Source organism: Canis lupus, chromosome 14 (genome assembly GCF_048164855.1).
Source record: "Canis lupus baileyi chromosome 14, mCanLup2.hap1, whole genome shotgun sequence".
Lineage (NCBI taxonomy): Eukaryota > Metazoa > Chordata > Mammalia > Carnivora > Canidae > Canis > Canis lupus.
Window position 1 is genome coordinate 21,481,927 of NC_132851.1, and position 20,234 is coordinate 21,502,160.

The 20,234-nt window shown below is 41.2% G+C and overlaps 1 protein-coding gene and 1 long non-coding RNA gene across 3 annotated transcripts in view; one reads left to right on the forward strand and one right to left on the reverse strand.

The window, feature by feature from the left end:
• Nucleotides 1-18,470, forward strand: part of LOC140603774 (uncharacterized) — an 80,510-nt gene extending 62,040 nt beyond the window's left edge. The window contains exons 4-5 of one of the 2 annotated variants that reach the window (XR_012006757.1): nt 10,382-10,569; nt 18,351-18,470. This is a non-coding gene — a long non-coding RNA (uncharacterized lncRNA). The remainder of the gene's footprint in view (nt 1-10,381; nt 10,570-18,350) is intronic. The other variant, XR_012006759.1, reaches the window with a different exon arrangement.
• Nucleotides 1-20,234, reverse strand: part of SNTB1 (syntrophin beta 1) — a 231,901-nt gene that overhangs the window by 200,214 nt on the left and 11,453 nt on the right. The window lies entirely within an intron of this gene.

The window sequence follows — 20,234 nt, forward strand, 5'->3', positions numbered from 1 at the left end:
AGGAGACAACTGAGCTTCAGGGTGGTGCAGGTTCTCAAGATCGGTTTGGTCTAACTCCAAAGCTCATATTCTTCTTTTTTTTTTAATTTTATTTATTTATTCATGAGACACACACACACACACACACACAGAGGCAGAGACACAGGCAGAGGGAGAAGCAGGCTCCAGGACGTGGGACTCAATCCCGGGTCTCCAGGATCATGCCCCAGGCTGAAGGCAGCACTAAACCACTGAGCCACCAGGGCTGCCCAAAGTCCATATTCTTTCTAGTAAACCACAGTCTGGATAAAAAGATAAGGCCACCAACTGGCTAGGAGGTCTTGGAAGACTTGATAAAAGCAAAGAGAGTTGAGTTGAAACTGGAAGAGCAGGATGTGACCGGTTCTATAAGAATATTCCAGGTGGCATGACTGATAGTGGCAAAGACACAGAGGCATTTACAAGCATGCCCTACGAAAGCCTGGGCAGACATTCAGTGTGGCTACAGAGGGGTGGGGGTGGGGGAGCATTATAACATGGCACCTTGGTAAGCTGAGTCTGGGTGTGCAGGACCATTTGGCTATCCCAGGCTTATGGGTATGGATGTGATTCTCAGCATTTGAGGAATCCTCAGAACTTTTTAAGAAGGAGAAAGGCACAATCAGATTTGTATTTTATTTTATGAAATATTTTTAAAAAGATTTTATTTATTCATGATAGACATAGAGAGAGAGAGAGGCAGAGACACAGGCAGAGGGAGAAGCAGGCTCCATACCAGGAGCCCAACGTGGGACTCGATCCCGGGACTCCAGAATCGCACCCTGGGCTGAAAGCAGGCGCTAAACCGCTGAGCCACCCAGGGATCCCATTTTATGAAATATTTTATTTATTGATTTGACACAGAAAGCAAGAGAGAGAAGGAGAGAGCAAGCACAAGCAGGGGGAGGTGGAGAAAGGGAGAAGGGTCCCCACTGACAAGGAGTCCAATGTGGGGCTCGATCCCAGGACCCCAGGGTCATGACCTGAGCCAAAGGCAGACACTCACCCACTGAGTCACCTAGGCACCCCCAGATTTGCATTTTAGACAGATCTCCCTGGCAGCTGTGTGGCGTAGGGAGTGGATACGAGGCAGTAATTGGATTTGCAGACATTTAGGTGGTTTACGTTGACAGAACACGGTGAGAGAAAGGAGCGTAGGATGAATCCAAAGTTTCCAGCTTGGGAACCCGGTGGCAGATTACAGAAACTCAGGAGGAAGAGCAGTTTTCTGGAGGAAAGTGGTGCTTTCCATCTCGGCATGTTGAGCTTGAAAAGCCATTGGCACATCAAATGGTGCTACCCATGAGGCAGCGCAAAGATAATTACCAAACTCCAGGGAAGACTTGATAAGACTCATAAAGCTAAACTTTTGTCATATTGTATGTGTCTAAAACCCAAAGAAAAGGAGTTAGTGAGAAAAAGAGTTAATGAGAAAAGGACAAGGCAGGTTAATAGTCACTGAGGCCTACTTTGTCTCCTGTGTATTTTGCCCAGGATAGGGATGGGGTTGCTTGTTTGTGTGGGGTTCCTTCTTCCCACTCCTTCTCACGTAGTTGGATTCACTGAGCAAAAAACAGTGTCAGGTTTTGGTGCAAGCGATATTCATTTGGCGACAGGCTAACCGCATCCTGGTGACCCCAGCTCCGGAGAGAACAGACCGGCCTCCAGTTCCCTGTTGCAGTGAAGTCCAGCTCTGGCCTTGGGCAGGAGAGTAGAGATCACAGCATGCAACATAAATCTCATTTTGGTTGAAACCAAACTTTCTGCTTTTGGTGTTGGCTAAAACCAAAATTGTTGGCGGGGAAACAATGGAGTAGTGCAGCAAGGTGACCCCAGCTGTGAGTGGAAACCAGAATGGACTCCATTAAAAGAGACAGAGACAGAGAGAATAAGAGGGAGAAGGAAGGATGGAAGGCAGGAAAGAAAGAGAAGAAATTAAGAAACTAAAGTCTGCCTACATCCCAGGGAGTGATGAAGACGCCTGCACAGCAAGGTGAGGCACGGTATCTGTTGACATCCCCTTCTATGGAGGAATGAGCAGAGCATCTTGGATCAGGAAACCTTCATTCTAGACTCATTTTGCCATAAACTGCCAGTAGGACGTTAGGACACCCTGCATCTCTTCAGGCTATTAACCAGAGGCTGTCTCTGGGCCTCCAGCCGTCCTACATTTATATTTCATGGCTGCTCCCAGGAGATGCTCTTTTATCCTGGCATAACTACCTCCCTTCCTCTCTGGTGAGGAAGGATCCCTGATCTCTCCTAAAGATGCAGGAAGGGTGTCTGAGCTATTTCTAAAAGCTCTCAAGGGTGATAAGAGACCCAGGTCACTTCCACTTCTGAAATTCCCAATATGCCATGGAATTAAGAGACGTATATTCTCGCATGCTTATATTTTGCAAATGACTCTTATTTACAACCACAATAAAACTTCGTTTGGGAACAATGTCAAAAGTCTCCATTTGAGACCTTTTACGAATCGGGAGGCCTACGGTGAAATGTCCCACCTGCTCCTCTCTCATAAATCTGGTCATTTCAGTACCACCAGGAGCTTAGCACGTCGCTGTCACGTGGCGGATAATAAAGAAGTACTTGCTAAATGAAAAATGCACACATGGATGAATAAACAGTCTGCATGTCCTTGGGCTCTGCATACTTCATTAGGAAAATAATCAGATGACAATATGGTTATCTGAGAAGCATGTTGATTATAGTCAGCCCCCATGACTGGGTAGATGCTCAGAAATCACCTTTAATCTACAGATCTAAGGGACAGAAATAAGACTCTTACCTACTAATTAGAAATAATACCCCAGTTTTAGCTGTAAGCCTCCAATACCAATCTTCGACTGGGATACATTTTGATCATTTCGATTTACAATGAGAAAGGACAGAATTCTCCAGAAGCCAAAGACTAGGTCCCCTGAAAGAGCACCTGCCATGGTTTTATTCATAAATGTTTTTGAGGGGATTAGGAGAAAACAGATGTTTAAGTAAACCCTTACTCACGGGTAAACAAGACACTCAAAGACCAACCAAAATGCTGGATTTGGAAAAACCCCAAGATCACGCAGCATGGTCTTGATGTTACAGGTATGTATTCCCCACCCAAACAATAGCTATTGCTCTCAAAGTTTTATTTTTCAGCCAGTGTCTCCTGCTAGATTTTCCCAATGAGGATTTCTCATTGGTGGCTAGAAAGTGGAGAATCATCTTGGAGATACAGGGGAGGAACAAAAAAAAAAAAGAGAGAGAATCAGCTGCCAAAGGTATTGGTTGGTTTCCAATACCTCAAAATGGTAGGGTCAGTTCTCAAGATTTCCCATAAATGTGCCTAAACCGCCTATGCAAATCTGTGCTTCAAATCCATAGCCCTTGGAAGGAAGAAAACACGACTTGACATGTACCTTCCTCACAGAGTTCATGGAGAGGATTAATGAGTTAATAAGCATTAAGCATTTTGCAAGCCACAGGTGACTGGCAAACATTATTAGGACCACATTTTTCCTACCAAAATGGTTAAGGTTTTGAACAGATGGTAGAATCCCAGGAGAAATGTCCCCTTGTGATACAGGAAACTAGATGCCCAGTCTCAGGTAATAGGCTGCCCATAAAAATGCCCTAGGTTGTCCAGTCACTAGTGGCAGGGACAGATTTACACAATATGAAGGCAACAGTATCCCCCAAAGCACTATTGAAAGTAACCGAAGTAATAAGCAATTCCAATTAACGGTGGCATTTGCAGCAGCAGCAGAAACACTTTGGTGAGGCTGATGTTTCCCTGAACTCTGTCCTTTCTCAAGTCTGAAACTTATTTAGCTGTTTTGCAAACTACAGCTCTGTTAACAATGCATGGCCATTTGCTTCGGCCACATCCAGACTTTATGTGCACATGGACATAATCTAGTCAAACTGCAATCACTGTATTTATTTGATACAACTCAGGTGGTTTCCAAGATTCCTGTTAGCAGGGAAAATACAGAGTTATTAAGTTCATTTTAGGCTTAAATATGTCTCCTTCCTGGAACATAGCCTCCTAAGTAACTCTATTTACTCTCAAAGCACAAATCCTGTGAAATGGCTAAGCAGCTAAAATTTATTGAAGGATCTTCTGTACCCTGCAAAATGATATTCTATTTATCTTGCAATGTGGCATGCTTAAAAGCTCTAGAATGATCAGTCACCCAAAAAGGGAAAAATGCCAGTTGCTTTTAGGAAGGCAACAACCTCCAAATTAGGGAGTCCCAACCCTTCATTTCACCAGGGTTCTAGCACTTCTGCACACGTTTCCATTTCCAGGACAAAAGAATTCATCTTAGCAGGGCTGTGAAGAGTCGATTTCAGGAGGAGAGCACAGAGGCGGGGCAAACACTCAGGAAGCTATTACAGGACATCGGGAGAAATATAATGAGACCCTGAAAGAAATTAGTGGCAGTGGTAATTCAAATGTGGACTGACTGATTACCTATGTGTGTCAGGCTTTGTGTTAGGGGTTGAGCTTCCATTGCCACAAGGGGGGTCTCAGTCTCTGTGAGCACCCAGCACACACATAAATCACCATGAGGGGCCCCTGGGTGGCTCAGTCGGTTAGGTGTCCAACCCTTGGTTTTAGCTCAGATCACAATCTCAGGGTTCTGGGAATGAGCCCCATATGAGGCTCTATGCTCCATGGGGAGCCTGCTTGAGGATTCTCTCTCTCTGCCTCTCTCTCTCCCTACCATGTCTGTCTTTCAAGAATAATTTTTTTTTAAATCACCATGATATCTCTTAACTGCTATTACTGGGGCATAAATAAAATGCCCCCAAATCACAAATTGGGAGGACGCGGAGACTAGATAGTAATGACAAACTTCACAAAATGACATACTGAAAAGAATTTCACTCATTTTTTTAAAGATTTTATTTATTTATTCATGAGAAACACACACACACAGAGAGAGAGAGAGAGAGGCAGAGTCACAGGCAGAGGGAGAAGCAGGCTCCATGCAGGGAGCCCGATGTGGGACTCGATCCTAGGTCCCCAGGATCACACCCCGGGCTGCAGGCAGCACTAAGCCACTGTGCCACCGGGGCTGCCGAATTTCACTCATTTAGAAGGAGGAAAGTACATTTCTTGGCAACATGCGACACATGTTTGCTAGGTCAATACCTGTTGAGTCACTGATTCATGCATCCATCCAATCATTCCTTTTTCATGTGTTCATCAGGCCTCCCCTGTGCGCCAGGCTCCACATGGGGCCCTGAACATGTTATTTTGAATGAACCCCAGTGGGGACAGATGAAACAGTGGTGGATGTTAGGCTATGAAGTTTCACTTACACCCTGATGTCACTAGGGATCCAGGTAAGGATTCCTGAGCTGGCAAATGACATGATCACAACTTCTATCAAGTAAAATCATTTTGGCCTAAAAAAATTGAAAACAGAAGATCAGAGAGGCTGATGAGTGATAGCACAACCATGAAGACATTGCTACAGTGGAGAAACAGGATGGTTAAGACCCAACTAGGACAAGGGGAGTGGGCACAGAGAGAAGTGTAAGGATGTGCAAGCTGTCAGGGGACAATGAACAGAGCTCTAAGAGATGGGCAGATACAGAGCATCCGAGCCTCAGTTTCCTGATTTGGATCAATAGGAGAAGTTTGAGTTTATTCCCCAGCTGAAAGGCACTGGAGGAGGTACATTTGAGCAGGGGAGTGAAACGTGGCTGGGGGCATGCCACTTTTGAGAAATGTCTGGGTCATTCATGCAAGAATGTCCAGTGAGCCTTTGTGGAGTTCAGAATAGAGGTAGCAGCTAGAGAAAGGGATTTGAGAGTTGTGTGCAGCTAAGTGACAGGTGAGACCACAGAAGTAGACAAGCAGCAGATACAGACAGAACCTTACCAAAGTCTATTAGAGGCAGATGGGGGATGACGATTTAGTGAAAAAAGGCAAGTGGCAAAACAGAACTAGGAAAAGCTGCTCTTGTGAAGTCAACAGGCAAGAGAGAGTTTCCAGGAAGAGAGCTAATAAGTAGCAAAAAAAGCACTGAAACACAACCCCTTCTACATTCCTTTCACCACCACTCCCCACCACTACCACACCAAATTTGTGTGTCCCATTTGCAGACACATCCTTTAACATCTTTTCCAGCTATGCCTGAATACTGATCTGTGGCTGTGGTAAATAGTTAAGTCCAAGACCCCATTAACACCAGTGCTGGTGAGACTATCCAATATGATCAAGGGCTAGAAATCTGATTGGGCTCAAAGGAACCCTAAGCAGTAAACATGAAAATCCTTGTCCTTATGGATGACAAAAAGTTTTTGTAAATTGTGAATCAGTCATTGGCTTAACAGAATTTCCAAAAAAAACCCTGAGTTATAGCAATGCTGTGTTTCCAAGAAACAGGAATGGTTTCTTCAGCTCCCTGTCTTATTCTTTGGATAGTCAACTGCAATTTTCTGGAAGGGGTTAGCTACAAAACCAAAACAAGCTGGTGCCACCAATGAACATCAACTGATAACAGCAGTTTGGTTAGTACTTAAGACTGAAGAGAAAGCATTTTATCTGTGAGATATCTCTTAATTTTTTCAAGCTATTAGTATAGACATTTTTCCTTTCATAAATGTAACACAGGATATTCTGAGTTCAGTTTGTGTTTTATTTTATCTCATTTAAAATAAACAAATGCAGACAGAAAAATATAAAAGAGCAAAAACATAATAACTCGGGCCCAATTTGAGCTCGAGTAATTAAACCAAGCTCTTGTCGTCTTGTGTTGTGCCCCGTGGAGATCATCTCATCCCGGGTTTCCCTTTGAGTGAAGCTGAAGCCTTTTTTCTCAAATTAGGTCCCTAGAGAGTGAGAGCCCTAAAGAGGCCTGTTGACCTACAGGCTATCAGGAATGTCTGCTGAATCAGTGATTCTTCACTTTAAAACAAGTAAGTGGTAGGGAGTGAAAAGATAATATCTAGAGTTGATGTCAAGGAAATGTAGCATAAGCATATTATTAAAGTTAGGGTGGTAACCACTGAAAGAACTAAATATGGAAACTGTTACAAGTGGTTTCCTCTAGGAAGTGGGCTGGGAGCTAGGGGCGGGGGGAGGGTGGGGATGGATGGGGCAAGAGACTGTGCTTTTCATTCTAAGACATTCTGTACTTTGCAATTTTTTTTTAACCAGTGGCATTTGTATTTGAATAATATGAAAGTGAGAAAAAGCAATTAAATATCACTATTGCATGTATACTTACTTCATCTTGTGTAATATACATTTTTGGATATATACCCACAAAGCAGAAAGAGATTATTTTTACAAAGAAAAAGACTGAGAAACCAGATATATAAGTTAAGGCCTAAGGCCACAAAATGTATAGCCAAAGTAAGAAGCCACTCTACTAGGTCTGTATTTTATTCACGGGTTATCCAACTGCCTTTTTTTTTTTTTTTTTTAATGAATCTCACAAAACAAGAAGTGGATTTATTCTTATTCAGGAAGTTTCAGACTATACTATAGGCCTTCCTGGACAATTATTCTATCACATCTCAGCCTTATTTGACATCACATATGTTACAGAGAATGAGCACCTGGGTGGTTCAGTTGGTTAAGCATCTGCCTTCGGCTCAGGTCATGATCCAAGGGTCCTGAAATAGAGCCCCTGGGCTCTATCTGAGCAGGGAGTCTGCTTCTCCTTCTCTCTTTGCTGCTCCCCCCTCCCCACCCCCTCACTCATGCTCTCTCTAGTTATTGCTCTCAAATAAATAAATAAAATCTTTCATAAATAAATAAATAAATGCTACGGAGAAGAAGGAAAGTACCATTGGCTAGGATATCGAATTGGTTTCCTAAAAGTCACGGAAGGAGGTACAGTGACACCCCCATATGACCACCTCTAAGTGGCCAAGTATATCAATCAGCTGCTGCTGCTCTAACAAAATATCACAAACTGGGTGGCTTAAGCAACAGAAATTTATGGTCTCCCAATTCTGGAGACCAGAAGTCCAAAATCAAGGTGCCAGAAGGGTTGGTTTCCTTTGGGGACTGTGTTCTGGGACTTTCTCAATGGCTATGAGATAACCAACTTCTCCCTACATCCCTTCATATGGTTTCCTTTCTATGAATGGCTGCCTGTCCATATTTCCCTTCTTACAAGAATTTTATTAAGTGATACTGGATTATGGGCTCACCTTACTCCAGTATGGCCTCTCCTAACTAATTACATCTCCAACATTTCAGTTTCCAAATAAGGTTGCCTTTTGAGGTATGGGGAGCAGGGAAGGTTAGGACTTCAACATTAATTGGTGGGGGAGGCGACATAATTTAACCCATAACACTAAGAGATGACCAAATCCTTGAAGTTTTCCCCCAGACATTTATAGAGTTTACAGAAGATTTTTTTTTTCTGGGTGCATATCCCATTAAAAGTTAAAATCAATTGGAAAACAAGATTTACTAGCCAGAAATTCATTTTATATTACCTAGTTTTGAACCCTCCACTAAGTAAAATGGAGATTGCTAACCATAATATTATTGCCTCTAAGTGAATAAGTACTCTAGGATGCTTTGGGACCAAAGGAAGCAATAATGATTTAAATTATAAATAAACATGTATGCATTTACACACACAAAATGTTATAAACAACAGCTGTTCTACAACAAAGTCCAACATCCAACAATGTAAAAGCATTCACCTAATAACTACATTAAAAGAGTCAACCCTCAAGTGGCTACATCACATTTTAGGGGGGCCTGTCAATTATAACCGTGCAGCTGAATGAAGTCTCAGCCCCTTAAGCCGGGGAAACACACATAAAAATTTAAAATCCAATTTACTTTTTCATTTGACCGTGATATTTACCTTCTGCTTTTTACTCAGAAAGAAAAACAAGGACAAGAAGCTTCCTTTGGATTTCTAGTCAAATGTTCTACAGGTCTTGACAGCAAGGGCACATCACAAGACACTTAAAAGGGGAAAAATTTCTTCTTATTATTAGGTCTGTCTAATCAATAGTTCTCCTAAAATAAGCAATAGTTTATTAACCTAAAGAGCTTTTGCAATTGTATCTAACTTGGGACAACTATTCTGGGTTAATTTTGAAAACAAGTGCTGGCAGCAAACTAATGGAGAATAGCAAATATTTCCCATGAGAGTAAATTATATAAAGCTGATAATTTCCCAAATACACCTACTTCTCACCCTTGGCTGGTTTCTGCTACTTCATTCATTCATTCACTCACTTTTCACTGAGTCACTCAACAATTATTCACAAATCCTAACCTCCAAGTAGGTCTCTTTCCTCAAATTTGTAGTATTACTGTTTAGAATTGGAATGCATTGTTTAAAATAAAAGTAATATTACACATTAGACTCAGTCTTGCATATTCAGTAAGTGCCCTATGTATCACAATGAGATCAGGAGAAAAATTATGTCAATACCTATAATTAAAGCATAAAACAAAATGAATTATGCTCTGTCATGAAAAAACTCTTTCTCCTTATCTTTAATCTTTTTTCAAACACTTCCTCCTCCTCCTTCTACTTGCCCTGATGAAAGCCTGGCTTTCCCTTGAAAATACCACTTCCTTTGTATTCGTTTGTAACTCTTTCCAGTTCTACGCCACTCCTTTGACTTCTGTCCACCTTCAAGGGCAAAGAAGAAAAATCAGCAAACTCCACATTCCCTCCTGCCCCTTCCACATACTTGATCCTCTACAATCTTTCAATGAACTCTGCCCCTTAAGCTATTCAGAGGTGTGGAAAGTCATACTCATGACACCCTTCCCAGGGAATGTGCTTAGAATCCCTGCTGAGCGAGCAGCTGGTCATGTGGCCTGCTTTCCTGGACACAGCTATCTAGACAAAGGAGAGACACACCTGACTTAGGTCACACCAATCAGAGTCCTTCTCTGTAGGGAATTTGGAATTGCAATACTCTTCGCATAAAATGCAAAATGATGTTAAAAAACAGCAGGGCAGAGGAAATACATACATTCATATTCATCCATTCATCCTTCAATACCTACTCATTGCCTGGGGCTAGCCAAATACTGAGGCAGGTCCTCTATTGCACAGTGTGGCAGGAGGTAAGAAGTAGAAGAATTTAGCTGAAGCATAGAGTTTACCCGGAAAGTTAAAAAAAAAAAAAAAAGGCTGGGGCTGAAAGTGTAGCAGGTTCAGAAAGCCAACCAAAGATTTGGGTTCATGTCACGGTTACAATGACAAAGTAGCTGGCATTACAAAATGTCTTTGAACTGGTTCATGGAAAGAAGTCCTCTGCTTTTCCATCACTTGCCTTTTAAGACTCATACCTTGAACGTAACCAAAACTGACCAAAATACAATTCCAACCCACCTTTTTTATTACTATCTCTTTCACCATAGTTCTCCCGGATTCAGTGCAAAGCAAACTCCAATGGAAGGAAAGAACATGGACTCTGTAGGGCTCCTCCTCCCTTGGATCATAAACACCCTGAGCGAAGGTGCTCCGTTACTAAGCTTCTATCTCTGGAATTTGCTAGAACACTCGGAACACAGGAGATCCGCAGTCAATATGCACAGACCGAAACTGAGTAAGCAACATGCATCGTGAGCTTGGAGATGCAACTGGGGTAGAATGAGTTAAAAAAAAAATCACTCAGGATTTCTGAAAGAATACCTTGCTGGGTGTGGAGAGTAAGTCTGGGAAATGTGCTTTCTTTGGCATAAAGAGGGAGTTGGAGGAAAAAGGTAGAAGGAGAGCCAAATACTTTCAAAGAACAACATTATGTCCTAAGGATAGAGTGATTTAACGGTATGCAACACACCTGTGCTTGCCCAACGGCACAATGATTAAGAAATACTGTTATCGCCTTCAAAAGGAAGTTTTCTGAAACATTAAATATGATAACCTCCCAGTGGATTTTTCCATAGCAATTGCAGCAACCACTGCTAATCATGCTGCTAAAAAGATAAGGCAGGCTGGGGTCTGAGAGAGAGGACACAGGCTTCCTGTGAAGAAATGCTGTCCCCAAATGTAATCTATCAGCACACCATCTATCAAGTGTTTCATTCGAGGGACCAACCCAACTTCAGTTCAAAAACTTCTTCCTACCCCCTCACCACTCCGTGCCCACCCCCCAAAGTCCTAGGCTTCTGACAACCAGAATTATAAAGATTTTGGCAGTGAGGGCACAAGTTGTGCAAATCAGCTAGATAACTTCAAACTCTACATTGTTTTAACTAGTCAAATACCGATTTTCCTAAGGTGATTTTTAAAAATCCCATTTACAAGACTCTAGAACACATTAACAATCAAAGATTTAATCTGAATTTTAATGCTGCTACCAAAGAACAACAAACTCCTCCCCCCCAAAAAAACTGGATTTGTTTTGTCATCTTCGTATACTTGTGAACTGAAGCACCTGAGAAAACATTTTTTTTTAAAGAGTTTATTTATTTATTGAGGAAGAGAGAGAGGGAGAGAGCACCAGCAGGGAGAGGGGAGAGGGAAAGGGAGAAGCAGACTCCCCACTAAGCAGGGAGCCCAATGTGGGGCTGGATCCTAGGACCCCAAGATCATGACCTGAGGTGAAGGCAGACGCTTAACTGTGTCACCTAGGTGCCCCTCAAAGAACTTTTGTAACTGACTACCTCACAGTATCTTTCTCAATGATAAATATATGCTTCAACTTTTTTAAAAAAGATTTTATTTATTTATTCATGAAAGACACAGAGAGAGATGCAGAGACACAGGCAGAGGGAGAAGCAGGCTCCATGCAGGGAGCCTGACGTGGGACTCGATCCTGGGTCTCCAGGATCAGGCCCTGGGTCAAAGGCAGGCGCTAAACCGCTGAGCCACCGAGGTGCCCCATCTTCAAGTCATTTTTCATACAGGTCAAGCATGATTTAAAAAAAATTTTTTTAAGGTGTGGAAAGAAAAAAATCCCACAACTGGGTTTAGTTGTGACAATAATAGGGTAAGATCTAGGAAATGAAATCTTCTTCCCATCTATCTCCTTTTCCCTTCATGAATCAAACTGGAAGAATGAGCAAGCAGCTGGTGGATTCAATATGAAGACTGGCTACATCACCACCAGTTAGCAAGAAGCTGGAGAGACCTCAAGAGATCCTTTAGACCACAAGATGTCCTGAAGCCTGATACAACTCACTAACTTCCAACAGAATGCTGGAATGAGGATCTTGCTGTCTAAACTTCTCTTACCACGGCTCTCAGGCCCCACCCGCCCAAGTTAATTCACAACAGAAGAAATTTCTCAGGCCTCCCATAGAAAGAGGGAGAACCCTCTTTCAAACTAACTGGAGGTCCTCTGTAGAGTCTTAGGCTAAAGAAAGCTATTGATTGGTTCATCCAAACTAACTGGAGGTCCTCTGTAGAGTCTTAGGCTAAAGAAAGCTATTGATTGGTTCATCCATTCAACTAGTATTTACTGAGTGCCCACTAAGCTCCATGTAATCCTCTAAGCATTGGGAATACAGCTGTGAACAGGGGAGAAGGATAAGAAACCCATCAACAACATACAGTACAGCATATGTGTATACAGGAGCATATAAAAATCTGTACTTTGAGGTGCCAGAAAGAAAGCAGGGTAAAAATATAAAGGGGTTGTTATAACACCTAATAACAATTAGCTGTTATTAACAATTAGTTTTGTAGCTATAATATCAAGATGCCAATTCTTCAATTCTCAGATGCTAACTACTTCAGGTCATGATGGTAATATTAGTTTTTATTAGTAATTCAGTCAGTGCTGATCCTGGAATTATGGTCATTTAATTCCTTGCCCCTTGTGACCATTTCTTATCTGCTGCTTCAAACTCTGGTCCCTCTAAAACGGGGAGGAGGCACAGTCTTTGGAGAAGGAATCACAAGCTCATTCTGCTGCTCTCTTGTTTTCGGAAGGGCCTGAGAAGGGCCATGGCCACGCCTTCTGAGCAGCTTCTTGGTTTACTTTCATGGTCACAAAACCATTTTCAATGATCCATCTCCCAATTAGTCTCTCTCTACTGACTCATGGTTTTGTCCCTGGCTGTCTGTAAGGTCACAATTTTGAAAGCCATGTAAATCAGGCTGTCAGCTCTAGCTATAAAAACATAGGATGCCCATGTAAATTTGACCTGTAGATAAACAACAAATACATATTTTAAGATTTTTACTTCTTTATTTGAAATAGAGTGTGCGGGAGAGAGCGTAAGTAGGGAAGAAGCAGAGGAAGAAGGAGAAGCAGACTCATTACGAGCAAGGAGCCCGACATGGGGCTCAATCCCAGAACCCTGAGATTATGACTTGACCTGAAAGCAAACACTTAACCGACTGAGCAATCCAGATGCCCCAACAAATATTTTTTTAACATTATTTATTTATTTGTTTGTTTATTTGAGAGAGAGAAATAGTGTGAGTGGGGGGCAGAGACAGAGGGAGAAGGAGAAGCAGGGTCCCCGCTAAGCAGGAAGCCCGACATGGGGTTTAATCCCAGGAACCTGAGATCATGATCCAAGTCAAAGGCAGATGCTTAACCAACTGAGCTCCCCAGGCACCACCACCCCCCCAAAAAATATTTTTTTAGCAGGGTATGCCCCATGCAATATTTGGACATATTTATACTCAGAAAAATTATTTGTATCAAATAACCCTATTTTATCCAGTAACCCTGCATGTGAAGATTTTGGGAATTAGATGAATGATTTCAGGAGCCTGGATATCAAGTTTTGCCTCACACAAAAAGAAAAATTGCTCCCAAGTAACAGTACTATGGCAAGGCTAGCACACATGAGAGCACAATTTAGCAGTGCCCTATGTACCACCACCACCAGTAACAACCTTTGCCAATGCCTAGCCCTGTCAATTTTGACTAACACACTAGAGAAATTTATTTGAACACTTTGCAAAGACAGATGGTCTCATTAGACACTTGACAAAAAAGAAAAATCGTGCTAGATCTCAATTACTATTTGCCCATTCCCTAAACTCCCTGCCAAATTTTTATGAGATGTATTCCAACGCCTCCCATAGGAGGTGAAATTGTTTTGCTAGGGCTGCTAGAGCCAAGTGCCACCAACTCAGTGGCTCAACCCACGGAAGCATTCTCTCACGGTCCCGAAGGCCAAGAGTCGGTAGTCGAAGTGTTGGCAGGGTCGGTCCCTTCTGTGAGGGTGAGTCTGTTCCAGGCCTCTTCCAGCTTCTGGGGGTTTCCTGGCAACCTTTAGCATTTCTTGGCTTATAAATCCATCACCCCAATCTTTGCCTTCATGTTCACATGGGATTCTCTGTGTGTGGGGTCTGTGTCCAAATCTCAACTTCTTTATAAGGACAGAAGTTATATTAGCTGGGGGACCCCCGACCCCTCATCTTAATCAACCATGTCTGCTATGACCCTGTTTGCAGATGCCACATGCTGAGGTACCAGGGGTATGCACTTCAGCGTATGAATGTGGAAGGGACACATTGAACCTGTAACGATGGTAAATCTGTAAAAGCATCAGAAAGACCAGAGGGGAAGCCAACACCCAGCAAAACAAGTCTGTTTATGGAGGCTGACAGGCAGGGTGTGTGAAGTGAGAGGTGCCTAGGGCCTGAGTCCTGCCACAGGAGTCTATGCCATGCCAGGGGAGGCTGGCAAGTGGACAGAGGGAGGCCACTCCACCTGGCAAGGATGCCATCTTCACACAGCCTGGAAGTAGGCAGTGGTAGACAAGAACGACTTCCTCCAGCCTGGTTCAGGCCCTGCCCTGGCTCTGCAAAACTGTTCCCGACGTTCACAATCCCTCCCTCATTATATGCATAGCATTCACTATCTGTAACACTCCTCTGGCAAAAGTGCTGTATGCGTTTTCTTATGTACATTCTGTCCCTACAACTATGGCAAGGGAAACTTCTGGTTTTCCCAAGGTATATTTTGCCTGCGTGTTTTACATTAGAGGCACACAAAGAGGCAATTATGAACATAACCAAAAAAATAAATAAATAAACTAGCTGAGAATGGAATTTTACACATCAGTGTCTGAGATTCCTTCTGTAAAAAGCTTGTTGTCTCAGATAATTCTTCCAGGCTTTATGGGCCTTTTCAAAAAATACACAACGTGAGTTCTTGGAGCAGTTAAAAAGGTATATTAATTATTTTTCCCTGATAGCTACAGAGCGATAAAACTACCATACTAGTAACCTGGTCTCCTGTCATTTCATGACTATTGAGGCAAATTTATGGAGAGTACAGTCTCTGGAAAAATGAGAAATAATGATCCTAAGACATGAGTTATATAACTCAAAATAAGATGTATCCATATAAAAATTTTAAAGCTTTTCAAATATTTGAAAACTAGTAAATCCACTGCAAAATTCTATTTTCCACATTTTAAAAGGAAGGATCACCTGGCTTAGTTAACCTAGGCCCTCTTTCAACTGGGGATAGAAATGGGGCCTAAAGACATTCTCTAGCAGCTGTCGACCCAATGCTATGAATGTTATATTTACAGTCAATAAGTCTCACCAACCAAAGCTGTTTGTTTCTTACGTTTTGGCCAAATTGTGTCATGTTAGGGCCATGGCCAATGACCAACAGCAACTGCCAATGGGTCAATTCTCTTTAATTCTCTAAAGTTCTAAGATCGAAAAGACCTGACCCCTTCTCTTAGAATCACAGTCTATTACGGAAAGACAGATAGACAAATAGTGCATAAAAATAGCCAACGCTGGGCAGCCCGGGTGGCCCAGCGGTTTAGCGCTGCCTTCAGCCCAGGGTGATCCTGGAGACCCGGGGTCGAGTCTCATGTCAGGCTCCCTGCATGGAGCCTGCTTCTCCCTCTGCCTGTGTCTCTGCCTCTCTCTTTCTCTGTGTGTCTGTCATGAATAAATAAATAAAATCTTTTTAAAAAATAGCCAACACACTTTGAACTCTTTGTGCTAGATACTATATTGAATTCTATATTAACTCGTTTAATTCCCACATCAGTCCTACAAGGAAAAAAGTACTATTGTCATCTCCCTGTTTGCTACAAGGAAACTGAGTTCTAGGCAGGTAAGTCTTCTGTCAAGGTCACATACCTAGTTTGTCCACTTTGGTCCTGCCCACTCCTTATCTAAAAATGTCAATAGGACTGAGGTTGAGAAACACAATACTCCCTTTCGGCTCAATTAATCTAACTTGTGCATAATCTTCCTGCAGAAACTGCAATCAACTAACTGGATCTGCAAGACTCTCTATGAACCACACATTTAAAGAAATTAAAAATCAGACATAGGTAGCCAGAATGTTGCTTTGCAAACCTTTCCGAGGACAGTATATTCCATCTTGATCATGCCTGAACCAGCCTTTATGAACAGTTTTGGGACGGAAATGTGTCTGGATCTGAGTGCAGCCCATCTTCCACTTGGATTATTTCCTCTAAACACGTTTAAATTAGGCAATGTGGGGGACGCCTGGGTGGCTCAGAGGTTAAGCATCTGCCTTCCGCTCAGGTCATGATCCTGGAGTCCCAGGATCGAGTCCCACACCAGGTTCCCTGCATGGAGCCTGCTCCTCCCTCTGCCTATGTCTCTATCTCTCTCAGGAATAAACAAATAAAATCTTGAAAAAAAAAATTAGGCAATGTGGTTTTGTAGGAGCATGTTAGCACATGTCTCCTCTGCAGTTGGGTCTACAGGCAGAGAAGGCTGCTTACAGGGAATGCCTGTTCTCTGCCCAGCGGCATCTTTTTTGGCAAGTGAGTATTCTTGACCTCACAGGGATGCCAAACAGCACTACCAGAGAAGTTAATGCCCCCAGGAGTAGCCCTTAACAAAAGATGAGTGAAGAGTTGGTGAGTAAGTTTTATTTGCTTCTTTATGCCTCGGGTGGAAATAAGCCAAGTGCCAGAGTGACTGAGTGGCCCATGGTGGGCCCTTGACGGGCTCATTCCCTTTACTATCTTATGTCCCCACTCTACCATCAGTGCTTCCTAGGCTTACATCCCAAATAAATGTCTTACCCCTGAGATCTGCATCTCAGGTTCTGCCTCTAGGGGAATACAAAAATGGAACAAATCTCAAAATAGATGAAACTATTAGATATGCACAACACACTGAAAAGTGAAGCAGAGAGAAAGGAACTTGGAGACATCCGAGTCAATACTGGTGGGAAAAAAATCTCAAAAAACTATTAATACACTCAGAGAGATCAGCAAAGATGTTGCATCCACAAAACAAGAGGATGCTATTAAAACAATGAACAATGAGAATAAGAAAATGTTCTTGGAACTTAGTGATATGACAGATGAAATGTAAAAAAAAAGAAATCAATACAAGAGCTGCAGATAAAAATCTAGTAATTCTCCATGAAAAAGAACAAAAAATAAACAGAGAAGGACAACTAGAGAAAAACCAACAAGACAGAACAAAAGTCAGCTTATTTTTCAGTTCAGTATCAATGCAGAGGTCCAGCATCCAACCAGAAGAATTTCTATGCACAGAAGCAAAGAAAAGGAAGGAGAGGAATTGTCAAATAAAAGAAGAAAATGTTCCAGAACTGGAGTTTAAGAGTCTTCAGACTACAGATCCTAGTCTACTCATTAAATGGCACTCTTAATGTCTCAGTTACTTTTTTTTATGACACTCCTAGACCCAAAGAGATACCTTCCAATTCAGTGTTTTAAGTAATTGAATCCAAACAATAAGTACATCTTCATATCCTAAAAATTTAGCACCTGTTGGGCATTATACAACTTCTCAAAACTTGGGATCAATCATATTAGATATCGCCACCCTCATTTCCTATTCCATATTGCTTTTTGTTTTGTGTGGTACTTGTTTTTGTTTGTTTGCTTTGAAATCATAGCAACTGCAAAAAAAAAACAAAACAAAACAAAACAAAACAAAAATAAAACACAGTTTTGCAAAGATATTACATCATGGTGGAATGTAGCAATCTAATAGTGAAACTCCAGTTAATAGTTTGCCAAGTGCCCAAAAGATGTTCCTGCTTTCCTTGAAATTTGAAAATATTCCATGGCCCCTTTGTAAGTTCACTGGGGCACCATATGGCCCCGTGGCACACAGTTTGGAAACCATAGCTTTAGCCTATCTGTGCCCATCAAGGGCTTAGAAAAATGATTAACAAAAATCCCATACCAAAGCCAATCACTATATATAACTCAGAATATCAGTGATAAAAAGAAAAATTTTAAATTACCAGAAAGAAAAACAGGCCACGTGTAAAAGAAAGAGAATGAAACATCTCATCGCAGAAAGACTTCGCACAGAAACTCCGAAAATGCTGGGGGAAAATGCTCATTCAGACTTATCTCACCCAAAGTATCAGTCCAGTGAGAGAACAGATTAAAGATATTTTCACTGATTTACCTTTCATACATTCTTTCTCAGGAAGCTATTGACAAACGTGCTCCAGCAAAACTACGGAGTAAAGCACAAGAGGTGACAGAGAATAGAAGAAAACAGAGCCCAGGACAGCCTGAGGAAGATGGCCATGCACCAGACCAAGAGCAGGGCAGGAAAATAAACAGAATGGATATGTGATCTGACCTGTACGAGCATTTGAAAAAGAATTATTCCTAGAAATCTGATACATCTAGTGCTGTTTTTTGGGGGAAAAAATTTAGATAGGTATATGAAAATGAAGCAAATGGCAAAAAAAGAGAAGCTCTTAGTAACTCAAGAAACCTGATCACAGAATATTCCATGGCTAGAAAATGGAAGAATATTGACATGATCACAATTTTATAAAAACTGATGGATTTAATCAATAATGGCTGAAATTGATATATGAAGTAGCAGTATATAGGCATATTATTTGAAATACTAGAATATGTATTTATTATATATTAGAATTAGAGTATATTATAATATTCTAAATATAATGTGCCTATACTGCTATTAGTATATATATTTTAATAAAAATTACTAAATCAATTAAAAATATATTCTAATATTCTAGGGGGATAGTAGAGAAGGCACTGGGAAAGGAATGCTTTAATAAGCACATAATAGTTATTAGAATATATATTTTAATAAAAATAAGTTATTAGTTAAAACATATATTCTAATATTCTGGGAGACAAAGAGAAGATATTGGGGAAGGGTGGGCAAAGGAATGCTACAAGCATATATTATTCTGACTAGGACAAATTCGAAACATAAAGTAGAGAACAGAGGACAATATGTGGCCATTGCAAGCAAAAAAGAAAAATCATTAACCTTGATTTTTGTTGCAGATAAAAAGCTTTCAGACAAAAACATTGGAAATACAGTAGTATCCCAAATAGCCAAGTAATTACCTATATTTTAAACTTCACTTTGCTTATGTAACCCTACCATACAAGTCACCTCTTCGGGAAGGCAGTCCTTTGCCCGCCAGGTATCCTTAGAATCTTTAGCTACTCCATAAGTTCTGCTACTTAAGCAAAATGCTTGTTAAACATTTAAGTAACATAAATTATTTTTATTAGAGAATATAGTTGCAATTTATATAAATGTGATTTATTATTCCACACTGGTCTCCCTCCAGAATGTTCGATTTCAGAAAAAGAATTTCATCTCATTCCCCTGTGGATTTTTCCTCCAATCTACTGACAAGGCACCACCTTACAAACATTACAAGAAAAATTATTTTAATAACTAGTTGTGTAACTATGACACACCATATGTCATCAATCTAAACTGCCCATTTTTTTTTTCACATTTTATCATTTCTGATTTGAGGAATGTGCCTTCACATTGCTGGAGGCCCAGATGGCAGCTGAGTTCTTGCAGACAGAATTTACAACTACTCCTATCATTCATCAGGGGCCCTCTCAATCTGAATCCACTTTACATTATCTGCCTACGTATTTTTTTTAACTTACACTGACACTGTACGGTCAGACTTCAATATTTATCAGAACCAACTTGCAATTCAAAATCTTAGTGGACATATTTTTTCTTCCTTCTACCAAAGTCAAATCTCAGATGTGTGAGTTCCTTTGTTGTCCCTTCCTGTGTGATAAGTTTTTCACTTATCCCTATATGGAAGGAATGGCCCCTGACATTACAACTTTAAGCAGGCATCCTATTAGACACCTCATCTTAGACATTACTTTTTCCTTTTTCAAGGGCACATAAACAATGATATATCTTCCACTGGGTTGTCCCTGGGATTCCATTAAATACAGTATTAAATAAAAGAATAAAAACTACAGTATAATGCTGGCTTAGTAACAGTTATATAGATATTTCACATTTGTAACAAAAGAAACATTTGGGCTTCTTTTG